Source organism: Heptranchias perlo, chromosome 1, assembly GCF_035084215.1.
Source record: "Heptranchias perlo isolate sHepPer1 chromosome 1, sHepPer1.hap1, whole genome shotgun sequence".
Classification (NCBI taxonomy): Eukaryota; Metazoa; Chordata; class Chondrichthyes; order Hexanchiformes; family Hexanchidae; genus Heptranchias; species Heptranchias perlo.
Genome location: NC_090325.1, coordinates 24,194,701 through 24,215,709, shown reverse-complemented (window position 1 = coordinate 24,215,709; position 21,009 = coordinate 24,194,701). Strand labels below are relative to the sequence as shown.

At 43.0% G+C, this 21,009-nt stretch overlaps 1 protein-coding gene and 1 pseudogene across 4 annotated transcripts in view; both read right to left on the bottom strand.

Annotated features, from left to right (window-relative positions):
- LOC137320704 (fibroblast growth factor receptor-like 1) overlaps positions 1 to 21,009 on the bottom strand; it is a 293,983-nt gene that overhangs the window by 56,185 nt on the left and 216,789 nt on the right. The gene's annotated exons all lie outside the window — the stretch shown is intronic.
- On the bottom strand, positions 9,491 to 9,580 carry LOC137331344 (U6 spliceosomal RNA; annotated as a pseudogene).

Here is a 21,009-nt window from a genome sequence, read left to right as displayed (position 1 = left end):
TGCATTCAGGAAAACCGGGTCTATATGCGACCTAAGCTCTGCAGGTCACCGCCAAGAAGGTAGATTTGTTAAAAATACTTACCTGAATGTGGAGCCGGATGGAGCAGGAGTGCTTCTCTCAACCCCACATTAAAACCAGAGGCCGCTGCCAGCCACCGCTCACCTCCCCTTTAATCGCAACCTCGAACCCCCACCCCGATCACCACCGCCACCGCCACCCACCACGATCGTAATCGCAACCCTCCCCGATCCCAGCCACCGCTGCCCCTTCCGTTCATTGTCACCACTATCCTCCCTCCAAAACTCCCCGACGCCCGGTCACCCAGTCGCCTTCCACTCCCGATCAGGCGCCTCTCCCGATTGTCCCCTCCCCGGTCCTGAAGAGGGAGTTCTCCTAGCCACTTTACCCCTCAACCAAATCAGATTCACTGATCATTTAACTGATTATTGATCGTGGGATTCTTCTGTGTGTAAATTGGTTGCCACAGTGACTACACTTCAAAAGCAATTCATTGGTTGTGAAGCGCTTTGGGATGTCTGAGGACATGAAAGACGCTTTATAAATGAAAGTCCTTTTTTTACTCACTGTTATGCTGGGTGACACATTGATGCCATTCAGTAATCAATTACTTCAGCTTCTCTTTTTTTTAAGGTTTGATTCCCTCTCTCGGGTGAGGTTCCACAGGCAGCAGTCACCCTCTGGTACTTGACCCAAGTAGACTTGACAGATTGTGGATAATACAAATCTAATGAAGGTGGTAGACTGCAAAGATGAACAGGATAAGCTACAGTAGGACTTTAATATACTTGGGAATTGGGCAGACAGATGGCAGATGAAATTCAATGTCGAGAAATGCAAATTGCTTTACATGGAGACAAAATATCCAGGAAGGGACTGTTGCTTAAATGGAAAGAAAATAATGTGCATGTAAAATTAAAGATTTGGGGGTCCTGGTGGACAATAAATCGAAGCTATCGCAACAATGCTCAGTGGCAGTGAGTAAAGCAAATCAGATGTTGGGATGTTATGTTAAAAAGTCAATTATTGCACTGAAATAGTGAGGTAACCTGCCACTTTATAAATCATTGGTGCGACTGCACTTAGAATACCGTGTACAGTTTTGGTCGTCACAGCACGGAAAGGATATTGCAGCTATTGAAAGGATATTGAGGCATTTAAAGGGAAGTTAGATAAATACATGAGGAAAAAAGGAATAGAAGGATATGCCAATAGGGTTAGATGAAGAGGGGTGGGAGAAGGCATTAGTGGAGCATAAACACTAGCATGGACCAGTAGGGCCGAATGGCCTGTTTCTATGCTGTAAATTCAATGTAATTCTATGATACAGAAGAGAGCAACCAGAATGATTGAGGGGATGGAGGGATTTGATTATGAGGAGCGATTATGTAAAAAGAGAAGGTTGAGAGGTGATATGATTGCCGTTTTTAGGATTCTAAAGGGACTAGATAATGTGGACCATGATAAGTTATTTCATCTTGTCCAGAACAGTAGAACCAGAGGACACAGCCTGTGCTGGAAGGGGGCTCAATTCAAAACCAAAGTGCAGATACTGTAACAAGTTTCAATGATGACCAATGTGGACAGATCAACAGACTGTGGGAGAAAATAATATGAGAGTAACTAGGACAATATGGTGTTTATCAGACTCGCGAGGCAGCCTATGTTATTCACTCAAGCAATAAACACATCTTTCCTCACCACTTCCGACAAGCATCCACTCGGTGTCTCTTCCCAGTTTTACAAGCCTCTGAAAAACAATCTGGTTGGGGCCAAAATTTCCTGCGAGGGCTCTCCACTGACTGCTGAGCCACCGGAGAATATACGAGGGACACGGTGGAGAGGTTTTATTGTGCAGCACAGTCTGTGTTGTAGTTGAGCCAGGATGAGCCTCGTAACCACAACTGAAACCACACTGTGATCCCTGATGGCCACCAGTAAACCGCTACAGATGTCCAATCAGGCATTTAACATTCCAGCTACAATAGCTATCACAAGCTCTGTCTCCGCCCATGGCATTCTAGAACTCACGTCAGTCTGTTTTCCTGCAGCATTGTATATTATGGTAGTCCATTAACCCTTAAAACAGAATGAGCTTGCTGCCAATACCTAGCTAACACTTGTAAAGCTGTGCCTATGCATCAATGGATACACTGGGGTAGAAATTGGAGTGTATTACGGGCGTCAAACGGGCACAACCTGGCCCAGTTTCGGGGACTGTGGAGGGGCAGCAGGCATTGTGGCTCACCCAGATCATTTAGAGGAGGCCCGGGGCCCAATTTTGGGCAGGCCTCAGGCTTCCCAGTCCGGGCATGTGTTGCGGCCGCATTGCCGCCTTCGCAAGCAGTGGGAGCCTAGATCGTGAGTGTCAGTTGGCAATTGATGGTGACAGACATCCCAGCTGAGCTCATTTGAGATCCACACATACACGTGCATTTTCCAGCAGGGGTCACTAAGCTAATAATGCTTGGTTATTACACCCACGATGCAGGAAACCAGTTTAAATTAGTGATGGCTTTATGAAAAGGTTTTATCAGATGTGTGAACTCTGGATGATTTTTTTTTTAACCCCTCCCCTTCCAAGCCCGGCTGTACTCAGGACGATTGCAGCACTCCTACTCTTGGCCCGGCTGAGACCTGCTAATGCAGCGTAGAGCAGGGATTGAACAAGAGAGCTTTCTGGGTCGATAACCAGAGGATGCAGAATTAAGATAACTGGTAAAAGAACCAGGGGGGCGCATGAGGAGAATTTTTTTTATGCAGCGAGTTGTTATGATCTGGAATACACTGCCTGAAAGGGTGGTGGAAGCAAATTCAGTAATAACCCTCAAAAGGGAATTGAATATATACTTAAAAAGGAGAAATTTGCAGGGCTGTGGGAGAAAAGCAGGGGAGTGGCAATAATCGGATAGCTCTTTCAAAGAGCCGGCACAGGCACGATGGGCCGAATGGCCTCCTTCTGTGCTGTAAGATTCTATGCCTTGGACGACTGAACTCCTCACTGGGCAGTGCTGTAGGGGAGCTGCTGGATAGAATTTTAAAGACTACGATTTAAAAATAACCATGGCTTACAAAAAATTATATTTCTAACACTCTGCTTTATTTGCAGCAAAGGCAAACTGTATAGAACACATTCTGTACCATCTGTCACACATTCTGGAAATGACTCCATCAAACAAGCCTTTATTCTATTTTTGAGATGCTGTTAGCAAGCTGTTCCAGTGTCCGCCTATGATGAAGCCTAGTAGTAAATGGATAATAATGTTATAATAGGCAATTCATCGCTAGGGAACCAATCATGTCATAAAGGCTCCCCTTTTGGATTTACTTGGTCGTTACACCCATGATGTAGGAAACCAGTGGAAATCAATGATAACATTGTGAGAACATTCTTTTTTGTGAGTGCGTGTGTGAGCTCACCAAGGTGAAAGATGCTGTTGCTCGGGAATGGAACGTTCTCTACTCTGGTATTAGTTTCAGCATCAAGAGCTCGACTTGGGAAATGCTACGGGCCAGATACAGAGGACAGCTTTCTCTATTCTAGACCAAATGCCTGTCCTAAACTTAAGCACAAAAGACCATCCCCTAGTGTGCCAAAGTGGAACTGTTTTGTCATTCTTGCCTCCCTCAGTGACCTTGTTGTTGGCTGACCCCACTAGCAAATGTGAGGCTGTTCCCTTTAATTCCCCGCAGGATCCTTACACCCACTATTTTGGCAGGATTTGAACCGAGTTGTCAGAGGTGAAAGGGCACAGGTGAATATACTGAACCCTGAACAGAGTTGTCAATCAATCCTCATCATGATCATAATACTCCAAAATCCAAATTCAACTTTGCTTCTGTTAATTGAGTAAATCGCTATATTTCATCCATGTAGGTGAGAAACTGGGGTTATTAATCTCTGTTAGACACACAATGCTGCACAATGTAAAGACCTCAGCAGGCCTTATTCCTCATCGCCTATGGCGATGACCAAGAACTACAAAATAATTCCGAGTGGTACTTTGCATTGTCTACACTAAGATAAGTTTTCAAACCAATTTTTTCATTTAATATAATAGCATAGGAGTAAGAGGAGGCCATTCAGCCCCTCAAGCCTGTTCCACCATTAAATTAGATCATGGCAGATCTTCTCCATTTACCTGCCTTAGCTCCATTTCCCTTGATCCCCTTACCTAACAAAAATCTGTCGACCTCAGTCTTGAAAGCTCCAATTGACCGAGCATTCCCAGCCTTTTGGGGGGGGGGGGGAGAGTTTCAGATTTCTACTACCTTTTGTGCGAAACCTTCCTGATTTAATTCCTAAATGGCCTAACTCAAATTTTAAGATTATGTACCCTCGTTCATGATTCCCCCATCAGAGGATATAGTTTCTCTGTATGTACCCTATCAAATCCTTTTAACATTTTAAACACCTCAATCACATCACACCTCAATCTTCTATATTCCAGGGAATACAAGCCAAGTTTATGCAACCTGTTCTCATAATTTAACCGTCTAAGCCCCGTTATCATCCTGGTGAATCTGCGCTGCACCCACTTTAATGCCAATATATATCCTTCCTGAGGTGCGGTGCCCAGAACTGATAGGGTCTGATCAAGGCTCTATGCAACTGAAGCATAACTTCCTCGCCTTTGTAATCCAGCCCCCTTTAGATAATACGAAACCTACAGACAGTGCGATCACCAGACACAGATATGGGCAAACTTAGTAGCGACTCCTTTTAAGCCTCACTAAAAATGACTTCATATTCAAGCGTTAGTTACAATGTGATTGATAACTCCAGTCCTGGGAGCGGGGATTTATGAACCAACACAAAAATCCTGTCTTGTTTGTGAATACATGACGATTCTGGTTGAATGAAATCATTAACCAGCCAATCTGCTTTCATAACTTCACCTCTCTTTCATAAAGTATGTTGGTCTCTCATACCTCATTGTGTTTGAGGTTAGATTATCATTAGCACCTTGATAGAGAGGACAGAGCTGGCGCCAACAGGGTTTGGTTACGCTCGAGTGAATACAATAACAGTACACCTGAATTATATCATTAGCATCACAGATAAACACATCAAACAAAAGGAAATGTCACTTTAAAATAACTTTGTTCTGTCATGCAAATATTTAGCAAAAAGCCTTCTTGTGTTAAAGCTGCTTTCATCCGACCATAATTTTGAGTGTATGGGTGCATATTAATAGACATGTGCACTGAAGTAAAATATTAAAAGGGGTCGCACCATGCAAAATATCAAAGCATCGGTGTTTTCTGCTTTTAGAGTCAGAAGCTACTTAAATTTCAGGTGGTGGGGATGATCAAGGCAGCCATAACACTCATAAATCATCTTTTCACTCTTATTCCGCTGTAATTTCCGATTGGCATGTGTAGTACTCTCAGGATTTAAAAAGACCATGGGGTAGAATTTAGTCTGTGCCCATTTTCAGGTCCCGCCTTGGCACCCGAAGCAAGAGGCCAGAGGATCGATAGACATTGTTCCTCACCTGCATACTTGGGGCGAGCTGCCCGTGGAGGCGAGGTGGACTCAATTTCGGGCCACCTGCCTCACTGGCATCGGCCCTCAAGAATGTCCCGGGAAGGGGGTTGAAACGGGTTATGGGGGTGATCGTGACTCTTGTGGAATTGGGGTGCACTCCTGCTCCTCCTGGCTCCATAGGAAGTTGGTTTTGACGCCTGCCCTGCTTGTGCGGTGACCAATTTATGAAAGGGGTCCTTCAACAGGCATTAGGCCCATAATATTCAAGCGGCCTCGCATGGAAAGAGGCCATTCGGCCCATCGAGTCCGTGCTGGCTCTATGCAAGAGCAATCCAGCTAGTCCAACTCCCGTGCCCTATCCCCGTAGCCCTGCAAATTTTTTACTTTCAAGTACGTATCCAGTTCCCTTTTGAAGGCCATGATTTTGTACTCAATGCCTCTATTTATAAAGCCCAGGATCCCATGTGCTTTTTTAACCGCTTTCTCAACCTGCCCTGCCACCTTCAACGATTTGTGCACATATACCCCCAGATCTCTCTGTTCCTGTACCCCTTTCAGAATTGTGCCCTCTAGTTTATATTGCCTCTCCTCGTTCTTCCTACTTCACATTTTCCTGCGTCAAATTTCATCTGCCACGTGTCCGCTCATAACACCAGACTGTCTACATCCTCTTGAAGTCTATCACTATCCTCCTCACTGTTCACTACCCTTCCAAGTTTTGTGTCATCTGCAAATTTTGAAATTGTGCCTTGTACACCCAAGTCCAAGTCATTAATATATATCAAGAAAAGCAGTGGTCCCAGCACCGACCCCTGAGGAACAGCATTGTACCTCCCTCCAGTCTGAAAAACAACCGTTCACCACTACTCTCTGTTTCCTGTCACTTAGCTAATTCTGTATCCATGTTGCTACTGCCCCCTTTGTTCCATGGGCTGCAATCTTCATGACAAGCCTAACATGCGGTACTTTATCAAACGCCTTTTGAAAGTCCATATACACCAAATCAATGACCTTCCCTCCATCATAAGGTCAGAAATGGGGATGTTCACTAATGATTGCACAGTGTTCAGTTCCATTCGCAACCCCTCAGATAATGAAGTAGTCCGTGCCCGCATGCGGCAAGACCTGGACAACATCCAGGCTTGGGCTCATAAGTGGCAAGTAACATTCGCACCAGACAAGTGCCAGGCAATGACCATCTCCAACAAGATAGAATCTAACCACCTCCCCTTGACATTCAATGGCATTACCATTGCTGCATCGCCCACCATCAACATCCTGGGGGTCACCATTGATCAGAAACTTAACTGGACCAGCCATATAAATACTGTGGCTACAACAGACGGTCAGAGGCTGGGTATTCTGCGGTGAATGACTCACCTCCTGACTCCCCAAAGCCTTTCCACCATCTACAAGGCACAAGTCAGGAGTGTGATGTAATACTCTCCACTTGCCTGGATGAGTGCAGCTCCAACAACACTCAAGAAGCTCGACACCATCCAAGATAAAGCAGCCCGCTTGATTGGCACCACATCCACCAACCTAAACATTCACTCCCTCCACCACAGGTGCACAGTGGCTGCAGTGTGTAACATCCACAGGATGCACTGCAGCAACTCGCCAAGGCTTCTTCGATAGCACCTCCCAAACCCACGACCTCGACCACCTAGAAAAGGACAAGGGCAGAAGACAGATGGGAACAACACCACCTGCACATTCCCCTCCAAGTTACACACCATCCCGACTTGGAAATATATCGCCGTTCCTTCATTGCCGCTGGGTCAAAATCCTGGAACTCCCTACCTAACAGCACTGTGGGAGAACCTTCACCATATGGACTCCAGCAGTTTAAGGCGGCGGCTCACCACCACCTTCTCAAGGGCGATTAGAGTGGGCAATAAATGCTGGCCTTGCCAGCATGCCCACATCCCATGAACAAATAAAAAAAACGCCTTTTGAAAGTCCATTTACACCACATCAACTGCACTGCCCTCATCTACCCTTTCTGTTACCTCATCAAAAAACTCTCAGGTTAGTTAAACATGATTTGCCTTTAACAAATCCGTGCTGGCTTTCCCTAATCAATCCACACTTGTCCAAGTGACTGTTAATTCTGTCCTGGATTATGGTTTCTAAAAGTTTCCCCACCACTGAGGTTAAACTGACTGCCCTTTAGTTGCTGGGTTTATCCTTACACCCTTTTTTGAACAAAGGGGGAACATTTGCAATTCTCCAGTCCTCTGGCACCACCCTCGTATCTAAGGATGTTTGGAAGATTATGACCAGTACTTCGCAATTTCCACCCTTACTTCGCCTCAGTTTGGGCGTATATAATTTTTTTCACATGCAAAGTCCAGGTTGTTTCTTAACAGATTCTAGTCCATGATATTACTGGTTATTGTTAATGCCTAAATTTAATTCATGGGCCATCAGTTTCATGCCACTAACGCTGATATACTATTCGATTTTCTTTTATGATTTAAATCACAATAGGTGAATGTACCAAGCTCGAACGTTAGTCATTTTCTGATCTTGAAACTATTGATGTTTTGGTGATTTATTTTCTTCTTTCTAGTCAAGTTTTGCTTCCCTGTCCACCCAACGTCCCTACCCAAATTAAAAAGCACTTACTACTCTGGGCGAATTGCTCAGACAAAGATCACAAAGATAATGTATAGATAAGGGAGGCCACTTGACCCATGGAGCTCATCCTTCCACTTAAACCTACTGCTTCCCCATCGCATTATCTAACTGCCTCTGAAATGACTGGGGAGTTTTTAGCTTCCCTGGGCAGTTGAAAGGTTTCATATTCAGTTGGATCTAACAAACCGGGTTAACTCTGACCAAAAGGAAAAACATTTCATACACATAGTCACCTAGAGTGTCATCCATCTCAAAACCATAACCTCATCCATGTGAATCAAAGATCACAACCATTACAATCCCATTTCTGGGCCAGGGAGGGGAACCGTCAGCCAGGGTAGCTGCTCCTGATCATCAATGAATGACCCCTGCTGGAGAGCATGGCGTTGTTTGAGCACAGGATAGGGCTCAGCTGTGATTCCCGCTGCCATTGAATAGCCTAGCAGGGAGCTGCTGGTGCCTGTGAAAGTTAGCACCTTCTTGGGAAAGAAAAGCAGAGAACATGACAGGTAAAACAATATTTAGTCTGCTGCAACATGTCTTAAAAGTGTCGTCCTGAAGTACTCATCACCTTGGCTTTATGTGTAGTTCCTCTTCCACCTGCGCCAGCTGTTTGTATTCCTAGCTTAAGCTTATCTCTCAACACCTCGGCTTAACGTTTCAACAGAATTTTAAAAATGTGAGCCAAATGTATCCTGACATACCCCCCTTGGAACTATTTCCTGCTTTTTTATTTAGCAAATGTATCAATTTTCATTGATTTATGTCTCCAGTTAAAGTGAAGGACACAATCAAAGCATATATGGTAAAGCCCATGGAGTCCGTATGGCACAGAGTGATGGATGTCACCAGTGAAATTACACATCAGTCACTACATTTGGAGTGCTTTACAGCTGTAGACATAAAACACTCAGGCAATGTGAGTCGTCTAATTTTAAGTGACCCCCTTCCTCGTCAGGCAACATGTTGCATCTGTAAGGAACATTTATCAAAATCTATTTGTGCATAACAAATTGATCCTGAAATACCAGTGTTTGTTAACCCTTTGGGCTTTCTGACCTAACGACTCCAATAAGGTAAATCATTTTTCAGCAAAATAAGTGCAAAAGTTACTGCAGCTATTACTTAGAAACCTAAATAATAAGTCTTACTGAATTTTCAGTGTCCTTTTCAGTGCCATTTTTTGAGTATGTTATGTGCAGTACATATGGAGGTACGAACTAGTGTTGGTGATGGCAGTGGATAAACGGATAGTGCATTTGAATGACATTCCTTTTGTCCACTATTTAGCAGAGGCATTATTAACCCATTTAAAGTAAATGGCTGAATGCCTCTGTTAAAATAGCTGATGAGTTTGCGTGTCGTCCTTGCCCAGGGGCCATGCTAATCTTCTCTGTGTTATTCCAATGTTATGATGTGGAGATGCCGGTGATGGACTGGGGTTGACAATTGTAAACAATTTTACAACACCAAGTTATAGTCCAGCAATTTTATTTTAAATTCACAATTTAAAATAAAATTGCTGGACTATAACTTGGTGTTGTAAAATTGTTTACAATTCCAATGTTAGTATATGTGCTGCCGAAGCGAGCACAGGTGTTTCGAACCAAGGACCACTGGTGCTTTAAAATAGCTGATGGGGGAGGGTCACACGAATGGGGTGAGTATCCATTTGCTAATATCACCAACAGTAATTTCTAACTTACAGAAGGTATGGAGTTAGTTGCTCATTGAAACTGAAAGTATTCCACAGTTGCCCCCCAAAATTAAAGTCGTCGCTCATCTAGCCAAGAACTAAAATTATCTTTGCAAAGTCCTGTTACTCGCGCTATCTATTTTAAAGTTAAAGTTACTGGCACTTGTTTGCGAAGATGGATTTTTATCGCTGTTTGCGTCTACATCCCGCTGACCTCGACTGGAATTCCGGCTCTGTGACTGGCAGGAACAGCCGGTGGGTGTCAGCGTGTGAATGCACAAAACAGTATCGCATTAAAACCGAACTCTGCTGTGACAACATAAATAACCCAAGAATGGACGGCAGGGCACGGCAAACTGACGAGGCCTGTGTGGGAACTGCGTCTTTAACGCCCATGGATCTGGCTGTGTTTTGAAGTCTTCACACTTACTGGAATCATCCCCACCACCAACCCCCCACCCACCTTTACCAGCACCTCAAGATTGGGTACGACACCTTTGAGATCAAATGGTTCCTGCCCATAACAAAGCGAGAATCTGCTTTCAACATTTTTCACACTAAAGTGCACTCCGAATTTCATATAACCGTTTACACAATTTTAGCCCCTTTTTAACAGAGGCCTTCAATACCCATTCTTTATAAATCTGTACTGTAGCAATTAATTTAGAACAAGTAATAGCTGATAGTTTCTCAAACCTAATAATCTGTAAAACAAACTATCGCACAAAAGCCTGTAAGTCGTCAGTGATGTGGCGATTGTACTGCAATTAATGAAACAAATTAATATGTGGGAAGTGACCTATCGAAGACAAGACGTTTAGAAAATGCCAACATTTAGAAGTGTAAAGAATCTTACAACACCAGGTTATAGTCCAACAATTTTATTTGAAAATCACAAGCTTTCGGAGGCTTTCTCCTTCGTCAGGTGAAGGAGAAAGCCTCCGAAAGCTTGTGATTTTCAAATAAAATTGTTGGACTATAACCTGGTGTTGTAAGATTCTTTACATTTGTCAACCCCAGTCCATCACCGGCATCTCCACAACATTTAGAAGCACAGATGATCTATTAGTAGCAAAATAGATCTGTCTACCATCCAATTTTCTGAGTTCCTTGGGGGCGTGTGTGTTAAGGTTCTAGTTGTGAAAGCCCCATATTTGTGGAACCTGTCTGGTGCAGGCGTTAATGACAGGAGTAAGATTAGAGCTTATGGGTTTATTTGTGCTTGCAAAAAGTGAGGGGGGGACTCTGGGTCTCCAATGGGAATACGATGGTAACTGAACTGCCTGTGCCACATAGTCTTCTGTAGAGTTGGAGTTAAAATAATTTGTTAAAGATAGGAAGCAAGCAAGACACATCAAACAGAAAGCATTTGACATCTGTCCTCGTGCATGAGAAGAATTACTGGATCTGAAAGCATTAAACGCTGTAATGTCACGGGCTTCTTTGGTCTCTTCTCCCATGTTCTTGTCTGCAGCTGCTCAATGTAACTTTAGCAAACATCAAGGAGAGAATTGGGACTTACCGAATTAAAATATCTGACATACTTTCTGCTCCCCGTTCTCTTTGAAACGAGTACCACCCTGCAGAGACTGTGGTGCTGTTTTCTTTTTGTCTTTCGCTTAGGGAATGGCAAAACCTCTACGTTTTCAGTGTTCCAGAATAAGGTGGCTTATGGGTACCAAAGGGAAGGAAGATTACACTCATTAAAACATTGGAAACAGAAAAGCAACCTCAAATTGCCATGAGAGAGTGCTTATTTTGTGAACGAGTTGAAGCCCTGGTACAGACCAACTTCTTCACCAATGCATTTGATGAATAAAGACTGAGCCTGTTACTGAAAAGTCAAGCCCACATGAAAACTGCCCTCTTTGATTTAGTTTTAGCTTCTTGAATGAACCCGCAACATTCTCTTTTCAACCAGATTCTGTACTTATACCTCACTTGTCTTTGAAAGTGATTTTTTTTTTTGGTGTGGTTTAGATTTGGTTTTGAGTTCATTGGGCAGGAGTAACATCAGACTGAATTTGAGCCGAGCCTGTTTTGCTCACCCTAGTGTTGAGTTTCATCCATTTTCAGGTCACTGCATGAGCTGTCACCATCTTTCGGAGGAACTGAGTCTCACCAGTCTCATTTCAGTCTTGCAATATAACCTGTTTTCTGCCACTTCGTCTCAGAGCAACACAAGCACTGTCAACTAGTAGAAGAGTCTCCTGCACATTCATTTGCAAAGACAATCTGTATTAAATGGGAACAGTTACCTCCCAAAGTGGCAAAAAAACTACTGTAAAGGCCCATAAAAATGAAGATTCTATAAGTCACACACCATCCTGATTTGGGACATATACTGCTATTTCTTTATTGTCCCTGGGTCAGGATCCTGCAATTCCTTACCTAACAAACATTGTGGTAGCACCGTCAGCACAGGGACTGCAGTGGTTCAAAGAGAATGCCCACCACTACCTTCTCAGCACAACTACGGATGGACAATAAATGTGGCCTTGCCAATGTTGCCCATATCCCAAGAACAAGTTTTTAAAAATCAACGTGTCTGAACATACTGATTGCACCTAATGACAAAATCCCCAAATGAGTAAGTATGCTTATGTAATTGTAATGTCTCTTCTGTTTTCTGTATGCAGAAAAGAAAGTGTCAGATGTTCAAAAGCCAAACAAATAGCTGATACGTCATGCCCCTGTGGTTGCCTCAAAAAACACCGAGGCATAAGGGTGACCTTCACTGCCGCTGGTAATGCATGGCAGATGGTTGAAGGTCTTTGTGACCCAGGTAGCCCACCTCAGTTACAGCCAGCCTAGTATGTCTGAAGCACCTCATGCTGTTTAGCCATGTCCAGGCAGTCGACACTGGGTAGCACCTGCTGCAAGCCATGCACCTCCAATGTCTCCTGTACTCCAGAACTGCCCTCTTCTCCTCCTCCTGCTCCATGAAGATATCCCAGCCTCTACCAAAACTGCTGTACCATGTGCTCAACTAGTCACTTCTCTCACTGCTGTTAATACTTTAAAAATGCCCTTTCATTAAATTCCCCAACAAAGAAGAAATAACTTGTATTTATATGGTGCTTTTCATATCCTCAGGATGTAGCGAAAAAGTACTGGAGAAATTAATGGGACTAAAAGCCAACAAGTCCCCTGGACCTGATGGCTTACATCCTAGGGTTCTAAAAGAGGTGGCTGCAGAGATAGTGGATGCATTGGTTATGATCTTCCAAAGTTCCTAGATTCTAGAACGGTCCCAACAGATTGGAAGGGAGCAAAAGTGACCCCGCTATTCAAGAAAGGAGGGAGAGAGAAAACAGGTAACTACAGGCCTGTTCACCTGACATCAGTCGTCAGGAAAATGCTGGAATCCATTATTAAGGAAATGGTAACAGAGCACTTAGAAAATTATAATATGATTAAGCAGAGTCAACATGGTTTTATGAAAGGGAAATCGTGTTTGACAAATATATTAGTGTTCTTTGAGGATGTAACTACCAGGGTAGATAAAGGGGGACCAGTGGATGTCGTATATTTGGATCTCCAAAAGGCATTCGATAAGGTGCCACAGAAAAGGTTGTTGCGCAAGATAAGGGCTCTTGGGGTTGGGGGTAATACATTAGCATGGATAGAGGATTGGTTAATGGACAGAAAACAGAGAGTAGGGATAAATGGGTGATTTTCAGGTTGGCAGGTTGTAACTAGTGGGGAGCTGCAAGGATTAGTGCTTGGGCCTCAGCTATTTACAATCTATATTAATGACTTAGATGAAGGGGGCGAGTGTAATGTATTCAAGTTTGCTGATGTTACAAAGGTAGGTGGGAAAGTAAGCTGTGAGGAGGAAACAAGGATATAGACAGGTTAAGTAAGTGGGCAAGGAAGTGGCAGATGGAATATAATGTGGGGAAATGTGAGGTTATTCACTTTGGTAGGAAGAATAGAAAAGCAGAATATTTTTTAAATGGTGAGAAACTTCTAAATATTGGTGTTCAGAGAGATCAGGGTGTCCTCTTACAAGAAACACAAAAAGTTAGCATGCAGGTACAGCAAGCAATTAGGAAGGCAAATGGCATGTTGGGGTTGGAGTACAAGAGAAAGGAAGTCTTGCTACAATTGTACAGGGCTTTGATGAGACCACACCTGGAGTACTGTGCACAGTTTTGGTCTCCTTATCTAAAGAAGGATTTACTTGCTTTAGAGGCGGACCAGCAAAGGTTCACTAGATTGATTCCTGGGACGAGAGGGTTGACCTATGATGAGAGATTGAGTAGAATGGGTCTATATTCTCTGGAGTTTAGAAGAATGAGAGGTGATCTCATTGATACATATAAGATTCTGAGGGGGCTTGATAGGATAGATGCTGAGAGCTTGTTTCCCATGGCAGGAGGGTCTAGAACTAGGGAGCATAGTCTCAGGATAAGGGGTCGGCCATTTAAGACAGAGATAAGGAGGAATTTCATCACTCAGGGTTGTGAATCTTTGGAATTCTCTACCCCATAGGGCTGTGGATGTTGAGTTGTTGAGTACATTCAAGGCTGAGATGGATAGATTTTTGGACTCTAGGGGAATCAAGGGATATGGGGATCGGGCAAGAAAGTCGAGTTGAGGTCAAAGATCAGCCATGGTCTGATTGAATGGCGGAGCAGGCTCGAGGGGCTGTATGGCCTACTCCTGCTCCTATTTCTTATGTTCTTATGATGTCCCAAAGTGCTTTACAGCCAATAATATTTTGAAGTTTTGTCACTATTGTTATGCAGGCAAAAAAGAAGCCAGTTTGCGCTCAGGAAGTTCCCACAAACATCAATGAGATTAGGGGCCAGTTAATCTATTTTGGTGGTGCTGGTTGAGGGATAAATGTTGACTGCTTTACTTCGAATAGTGCCATGTAGTAATAATCCTTTATATCCATCTGAACAGGCAGATGGGTTCTCACTTTAATTATAGACTTTATTCTGAAAGAATGCACCTCTAACAATGGAGCACACTCTCAGTACTGTATTAAAGCATCAGCATGGATTATTTGCTGAAGTCCAGGAGTGGGGCTGCAAACTCACAACCTTCTGAATCAGACGATAGTGACACATTCTAGCGCTCGGTCTGACCTGGAGTAAAATACTCACTTTTTAATTTGACTGTTTGATGTTTGCATTCATCATTAACAAGGCCTTAACAATCAATGTTTGTCATGCATTTTTTGAGAGCTAGCAATGCTTGTGGCAGTACTAAATATGGACACATAGTACATTACCACTTCCGACCAATATTATGCTACTTTTTACTCACGTCTACTTTTTTGCTAAAGTTAGCCGCAAAAGGAATGTCAGCCCACAGTCTATTGAAAATGATAATGAAATAGATTAAAACTAGAGATTCTCAGAAATGTGCCTACCCCTCTCTCCCAAATAAAACCCACAGAACGTTCTCATCCAATACAATGTATATTTGGCCCTCTCTTATCTTTCTAAGACCAAGCTGCCTGTGTGGATATTATTTTATAAGATCAAGGCCGGCAAACATTTAGAAACATAAAAAAAACTGGATACAAATGTTCTAAACTGATTAATATAAATCTGATCTTATTTATATTGTCTTGTTTGAAGCTTGAAAGAAAGTAAAGAAGATTGATTGTTGGTACTGCTGGCGGCTGCGAGTCTAGACTTCTGGCGGCTGCTCGTCTACACTTCTGGCGGCTGCTTGTCTACACTTCTGGCGGCTGCTTGTCTACACTTCTGGCGGCTGCTCGTCTACACTTCTGGCGGCTGCTCGTCTAGACTACATCCGGCTGCTAGTCTAGACTACATCCGGCTGCTAGTCTAGACTACATCCGGCTGCTAGTCTAGACTACATCCGGCTGCTAGTCTAGACTACATCCGGCTACTAGTCTAGGTTTCTACCGGCTCAATGTTATATGGTGCAATAAAAGGAAATAATGACACATATGTGCATATATGTTCTTAGATAAGATAAAACGCAGATTAGGTGACATAATTTTAGGCTGCTTTAAAGAAAAGCAAATCCAAATTCCTGTTTATAATGAAACATTTGCTAGTGCACAAACGTGATGGTATTTTTGTGTAAACCCCTCACACCAGTTTCACGCCAACATGGAAACCAGAAAGATAATGGTATCAGTGCAACGTAATTAAATATTACTCTGGTATGAAACTAAAATCAATCTTTAATCAAACACTCATGTCTCTAGATAGTAAAGGAGGCCAAATGAAAAGCAAAATACTGCAAATGCTGGAAATCTAAAACAAGAACAGAAAATGCTGAAAACACACAGCAGGTCAGGCTGTATCTGTGGAGAGAATAGACAAGTTAATGTTTCAGGCAAACAGCTCTTCGTCAGAACAGGAGGCCAGTATAATATCTCAGTTTCACCACACTGCCTTCCGGGGTCCAGAACTCTATAGACACAATTATAAAAAGGTATGCAGTTTTCATCAAACGTAAATGTTGAACATCAACAGTAAATGAAGAACCGGGGGAAGATGAGGATAATTTTTTTTAAATGCAGCTAGTTGTTCTGATATGGACTGCACTGCCTGAAAGGGTGGTGGAAACAGATTCAATAGGAACTTTGAAAAGAGAATTGAATATATACTTGAAAAGAAAAAATTTGCAGGACTATGGGGAAAGAGCAGGGGAGCGGGACAAATCGGATAGCTCTTTCAAAGAGCCGGGCACAGGCACAATGGGCCGAATGGCCTCCTTATGCGCTGTATGATTCTATGATCTCAAATTAATAACCCAGGATGAGCCTGCCAAAATCATTCTGGGTACGAGTCAAATGTAATACTATTCTAAGATTATTTTGAATGACTGGATTTTTACAGAAGAGAGGCTCTAATTTAGCAGCAGTCCTGAATAGAGAGACAAGAATAGATACAAAGAAGACAGAACTGTTACACCTGAGGGGTAGATTATGTTCCTCTCAAGTTGGGTTTCAGGCACTTCATCAGGGCAATGTGAGAGGAGCCGGATGTTCTTGCATGTGTTCCATACAATAGCTGACTAGATAGCGCTTGATGTGGTCACCAAGTACAAAATGGGAAAATGTCCCTTCTGCTGCATCACTCGCCCTGATAAGCACAAAAGCACCAGGAAATAGATGAGGAGCATTGCTGAAGGATAAATACCAGCACGTGAATTTGCATCAATCTGAAGGGATGTAACTATAAACCGAGACCTCCCATTAGAGTCTTCTTTCACCAATCTTTTTCCAATGATGCCCCGGTTAATTTGAATTTAATAACTAGAAACATCTTACACTGAAGGCAACGTTCCACACAGTAGCATGTATTACATTCCCATGAAAACATGTTGGAAGCCAGTTATCATGGACGTCAAAATAAACCTACTGCAAACAAAAGGGCTGAAGCATGAAATAAAGGAGAGCAGCTGTTCCCTCTCAAAGGAAAATCCATAAGCAGTGAAGCAGGAGACAGTGACGCCACCAATCAGCTTGCGAATGTCTGCTAAAACAAAGACCACAGTCCAATACCTTACAAACCTTCCGAGAAGGCCAGGATTGAACCATACAGAAAACCACATACCACAACCTGACAGACAAACACAAGGAGCCATGCCCAACCCTTCAAATTCCACTAAATCACTGCGTTCTTACAGTGTTTAAGTGGACCTTATCATCAAAGCTGCTCAAGAGTTTTACCAGCTAACCATCTCAGCATGGGTCTCCACATTAACACAGTACATTAGGGATCTTTGTTCTCGTGTTAATGGTCATGGAAAGAAAAACGCTACAAGCAAAGGCATGCACCAATCCACCCATCTTGGACAGTTTAGACAAAAGACACAATGGACCGGAGATTACAGTAAGACATCACTAATGTCAGCAGCACGAAAAAAGGAATAGATGAGGATAGGCTGGAAACATGAAGGCAGGGCCCTTAACTGTTTCCCTACAGAAGATGTTGATAAGAGGAGGAAACATCTAAAAATGAGGACGAGAGAGCAAGAGGATCCCTTCCCCCTTCATCCTTCAAAAGGCTCATTCTATCCCCTCTCCTCATACAAACTTGACTCACAGTTCTGATTTAATGCCTCTCACTTTACAACCAGCTGCCTTGGGTGTGGTAACAAAATTGCTTCAGCAGTAGATTAGGTTTGACCTGACAAATTCTCATTTTAACCCGAAAGAATGAATCCCACTTGATTAGCTGGATGTTAGGAGGCCGATGTGTATTGACAAAGAGGATCTGAGTCCAGCAGGCCAGATTTACGGATAAATATTTAAAGCAGAGGAAGATATATGGGGAGCGTGTGGGGCAGTGGGATTAGTTTTGGATTCTAAATGGGCTGAATAGTCCCTTCTGTGCTGTAAACTTCTTTAGCTTTAGGGCTGAATCTATGCCAGGTGCATTTATCAGATTTTCTTGCATTTGTTGTGTTTTACTGTGGCTGAGGGGTTAAAAAGCTGGATTCTACCAGTGTTAACATGCGGGCAAGGAATCATAGAGCTGATTCACTGAACGTTTATTTGGAATTTGCATGGGATTTCTCGGCAGATTAATGTCTAAAAATTCTTCCAGGCTTTACATTTCCCCCCAAAGGCAAAGTCATGGTGGGTGAATGATTTTACCAGTTGGATAAATAGGACTCATGGAAGAAACTCCACACATTGGTTTTGAATTAAAGATTTTTCTTGCTGTTTATTATTTTCATACGGTAAAACAGGGAAACAAATGAACAAACATGCAGCACAGAACTTCACATAACTCTTCTAACAGCATATGCAAACCTGAAAAATATAATACATGCCTTGCAAGCGATCTAAGTTGTTATGAAAGAGAAGACTTGCATTTATATAACATCTTATAGCACCTCTCAGAAACATCTCACAGTCGTTTTACATGCTATCACACACTTTGAAGTGCTGCATCTGTTGTTGTCTAGGCAAATGTGCCTTCCATTTTGTGCCCACAAACAGCCATGAGATGAACCATAGAACCACAAATGTTTACAGCACAGGAGGAGGCCATTCAGCCCATCGTGTCTGTGCTGGCCTTTTGCTAGAGCAATCCAAAACTAATCCCACTTCTGTGCTGTTGCCCATAGTCCTGTGTCTTCTTCTGCTTCAAATATTTACCCAACTTTTCATTAGAAGATGCAATTGTCTCTGCCTCAAACGCTCCCTGTAGTGAAGTATTCCTTGCTTCAACAATCTCTGTCTAAGGAAATTTCTCCTCTCATCACTCTCTTAATTGACAATTTAAAATTGATAATCGCTCATCACTCACATCTCAACCAGAGGAAATAATGTGGAATCTTAACTCTCCCCAGTGGGCAGGAAAGGAGCCATGGAACAACTTCATTTGCCCTCTGGTCCCATCGATCTCCAATTCTAACATCACTGGTTTTAGAGGTGGATGAGGCGTCTGCTAGACTCAGGCAGGAGCCTCATGCATGATTGCTAACCAGGGTCCTATTACATCAATAGGACCCTGATTGCATTTTAACAGAGGACTGAGCAGGGAAGCCGGCATGGCTTTCCTGCTAGGCTAAAGCAGGTCAGTAGCCAGTGGGAAGGACTAAGAGACCCTCCAAAGTAAGTGTAAAACTTTCCTTTACCAGCAAGCAGCTAAGGGACTCTCAATCTTGTCCTGCTGCCTGTCTCTCTGTGCCCTTTTCCCACCTGTTCTAGGTGGGACGTGAACTGGCTGCATTTAAATGATTCTCAGGAGTTAAAATACCCCGGCAAGTTGCCTGCTTCGCCCATCACTCTCCAATTTAGTGCAGGGGTCATGAAACAGGTGTTAAGCCCCTCATTTACATATGTACAGGGCCTTTTGCCTGTTTCAGGTGGGCGCCTGGGCAGCTGCTTGTGCCAATGTAGTGACGCCCGTAACATTATTGCTGATCAGGCACAGGGACATTGCTCTGAAAATTGGCCCTCATTGTGCCCGGTTTATGCCTATAAAACGGGCCCAAAGAGGTGCAATTTCTACCCCTTAATCCCTAAAACTTGCACAGTTTACGGACAAAACATTCTGCATGTCTAAAAATCATAAATATGGGGAAGAAAGAGGCAAAAAATGTGGATATGTGTGGGGGAAATGCTGTACGTGCACCTCGATCCAACAGAAGGCTTTAGTCCAACCGATGTAAAGCAACTATTTCAGCACAGAAAAGTCGAATTAATGTTATTTTTACAAAATATCTTTTAAAAAGAAATGCATTTGGTTCATTAAATTCAATGGCTAGTAGTTAAACCACCAACATTATTTTTCTACTGACCAGGAAAACCGAACACGGTCACTGTTAAATAATTGAATGTGAGAGCGAGGGTCAGTTCCGTTTACCGACGAATGACAGAAATAACACAATTGGGCTTGAAGGGTCAAATAAATGAAAAGTTATTCTGTGGGAGGGCTTTTTACCAAACAAATTGGAGAACCATCAAAACTAATTTTCTGATAATGCAGCCTACTGTTACAGCAAGCACTTATTCAAAGCGTATATTGTTCAATTTCTGTATTTCTCAAAGTAACTTAAAAGCAAGTCTTGAGTGGCCTACATTCTTGCAACTCAATGCTTCTAATTTAATTGGTGAATCTATTCTGTGTTTTCCTGTTTTTCTTTCTCCCCCCCCCCCTCCCCCCTTTCTTTCATTCCTGGTCTAGGTTGGGCTTGAATTAGCGAGGTTTACAGGCAAATCGCTATTGAATCATCATAATGAACTAGTAGAGCCACAAAGACTGGTCTGAGTAAGTAGCTAATGAGAAAGGATTCCTCCATTTACAAGACAACCCACCACAGGCAAGATCATTAAAGAGATTCAGAATAGAGGTGAATGGGAAAAAAAATTCTTCCAGCAAAAACTCTACCCTTCATGGCACAGCACTAATACCTTTTCAGAGCACAATACGCGACATAGCAAATCCCTCAAAACTTAATGAGCTACAAGCTTTCCTTTCAGTGGAACAAAAGTTTGGTCCCTTTCTTATACCTAATCACGAACAAATGGTATCTCCATGATGTCAATTAATAGTCGATTCTTCTAATGCTGAGAACTAGATGAAATGCTTGGGGAGGAAGGTTGGGGGGGGGGCGGGGGGAGAGAAAATAGGTATACTTCAGGCTGGTTCCTTTTACATGCTGGGACATAAGTACTGCACGACATGGGAGCGCTCGTGGAAA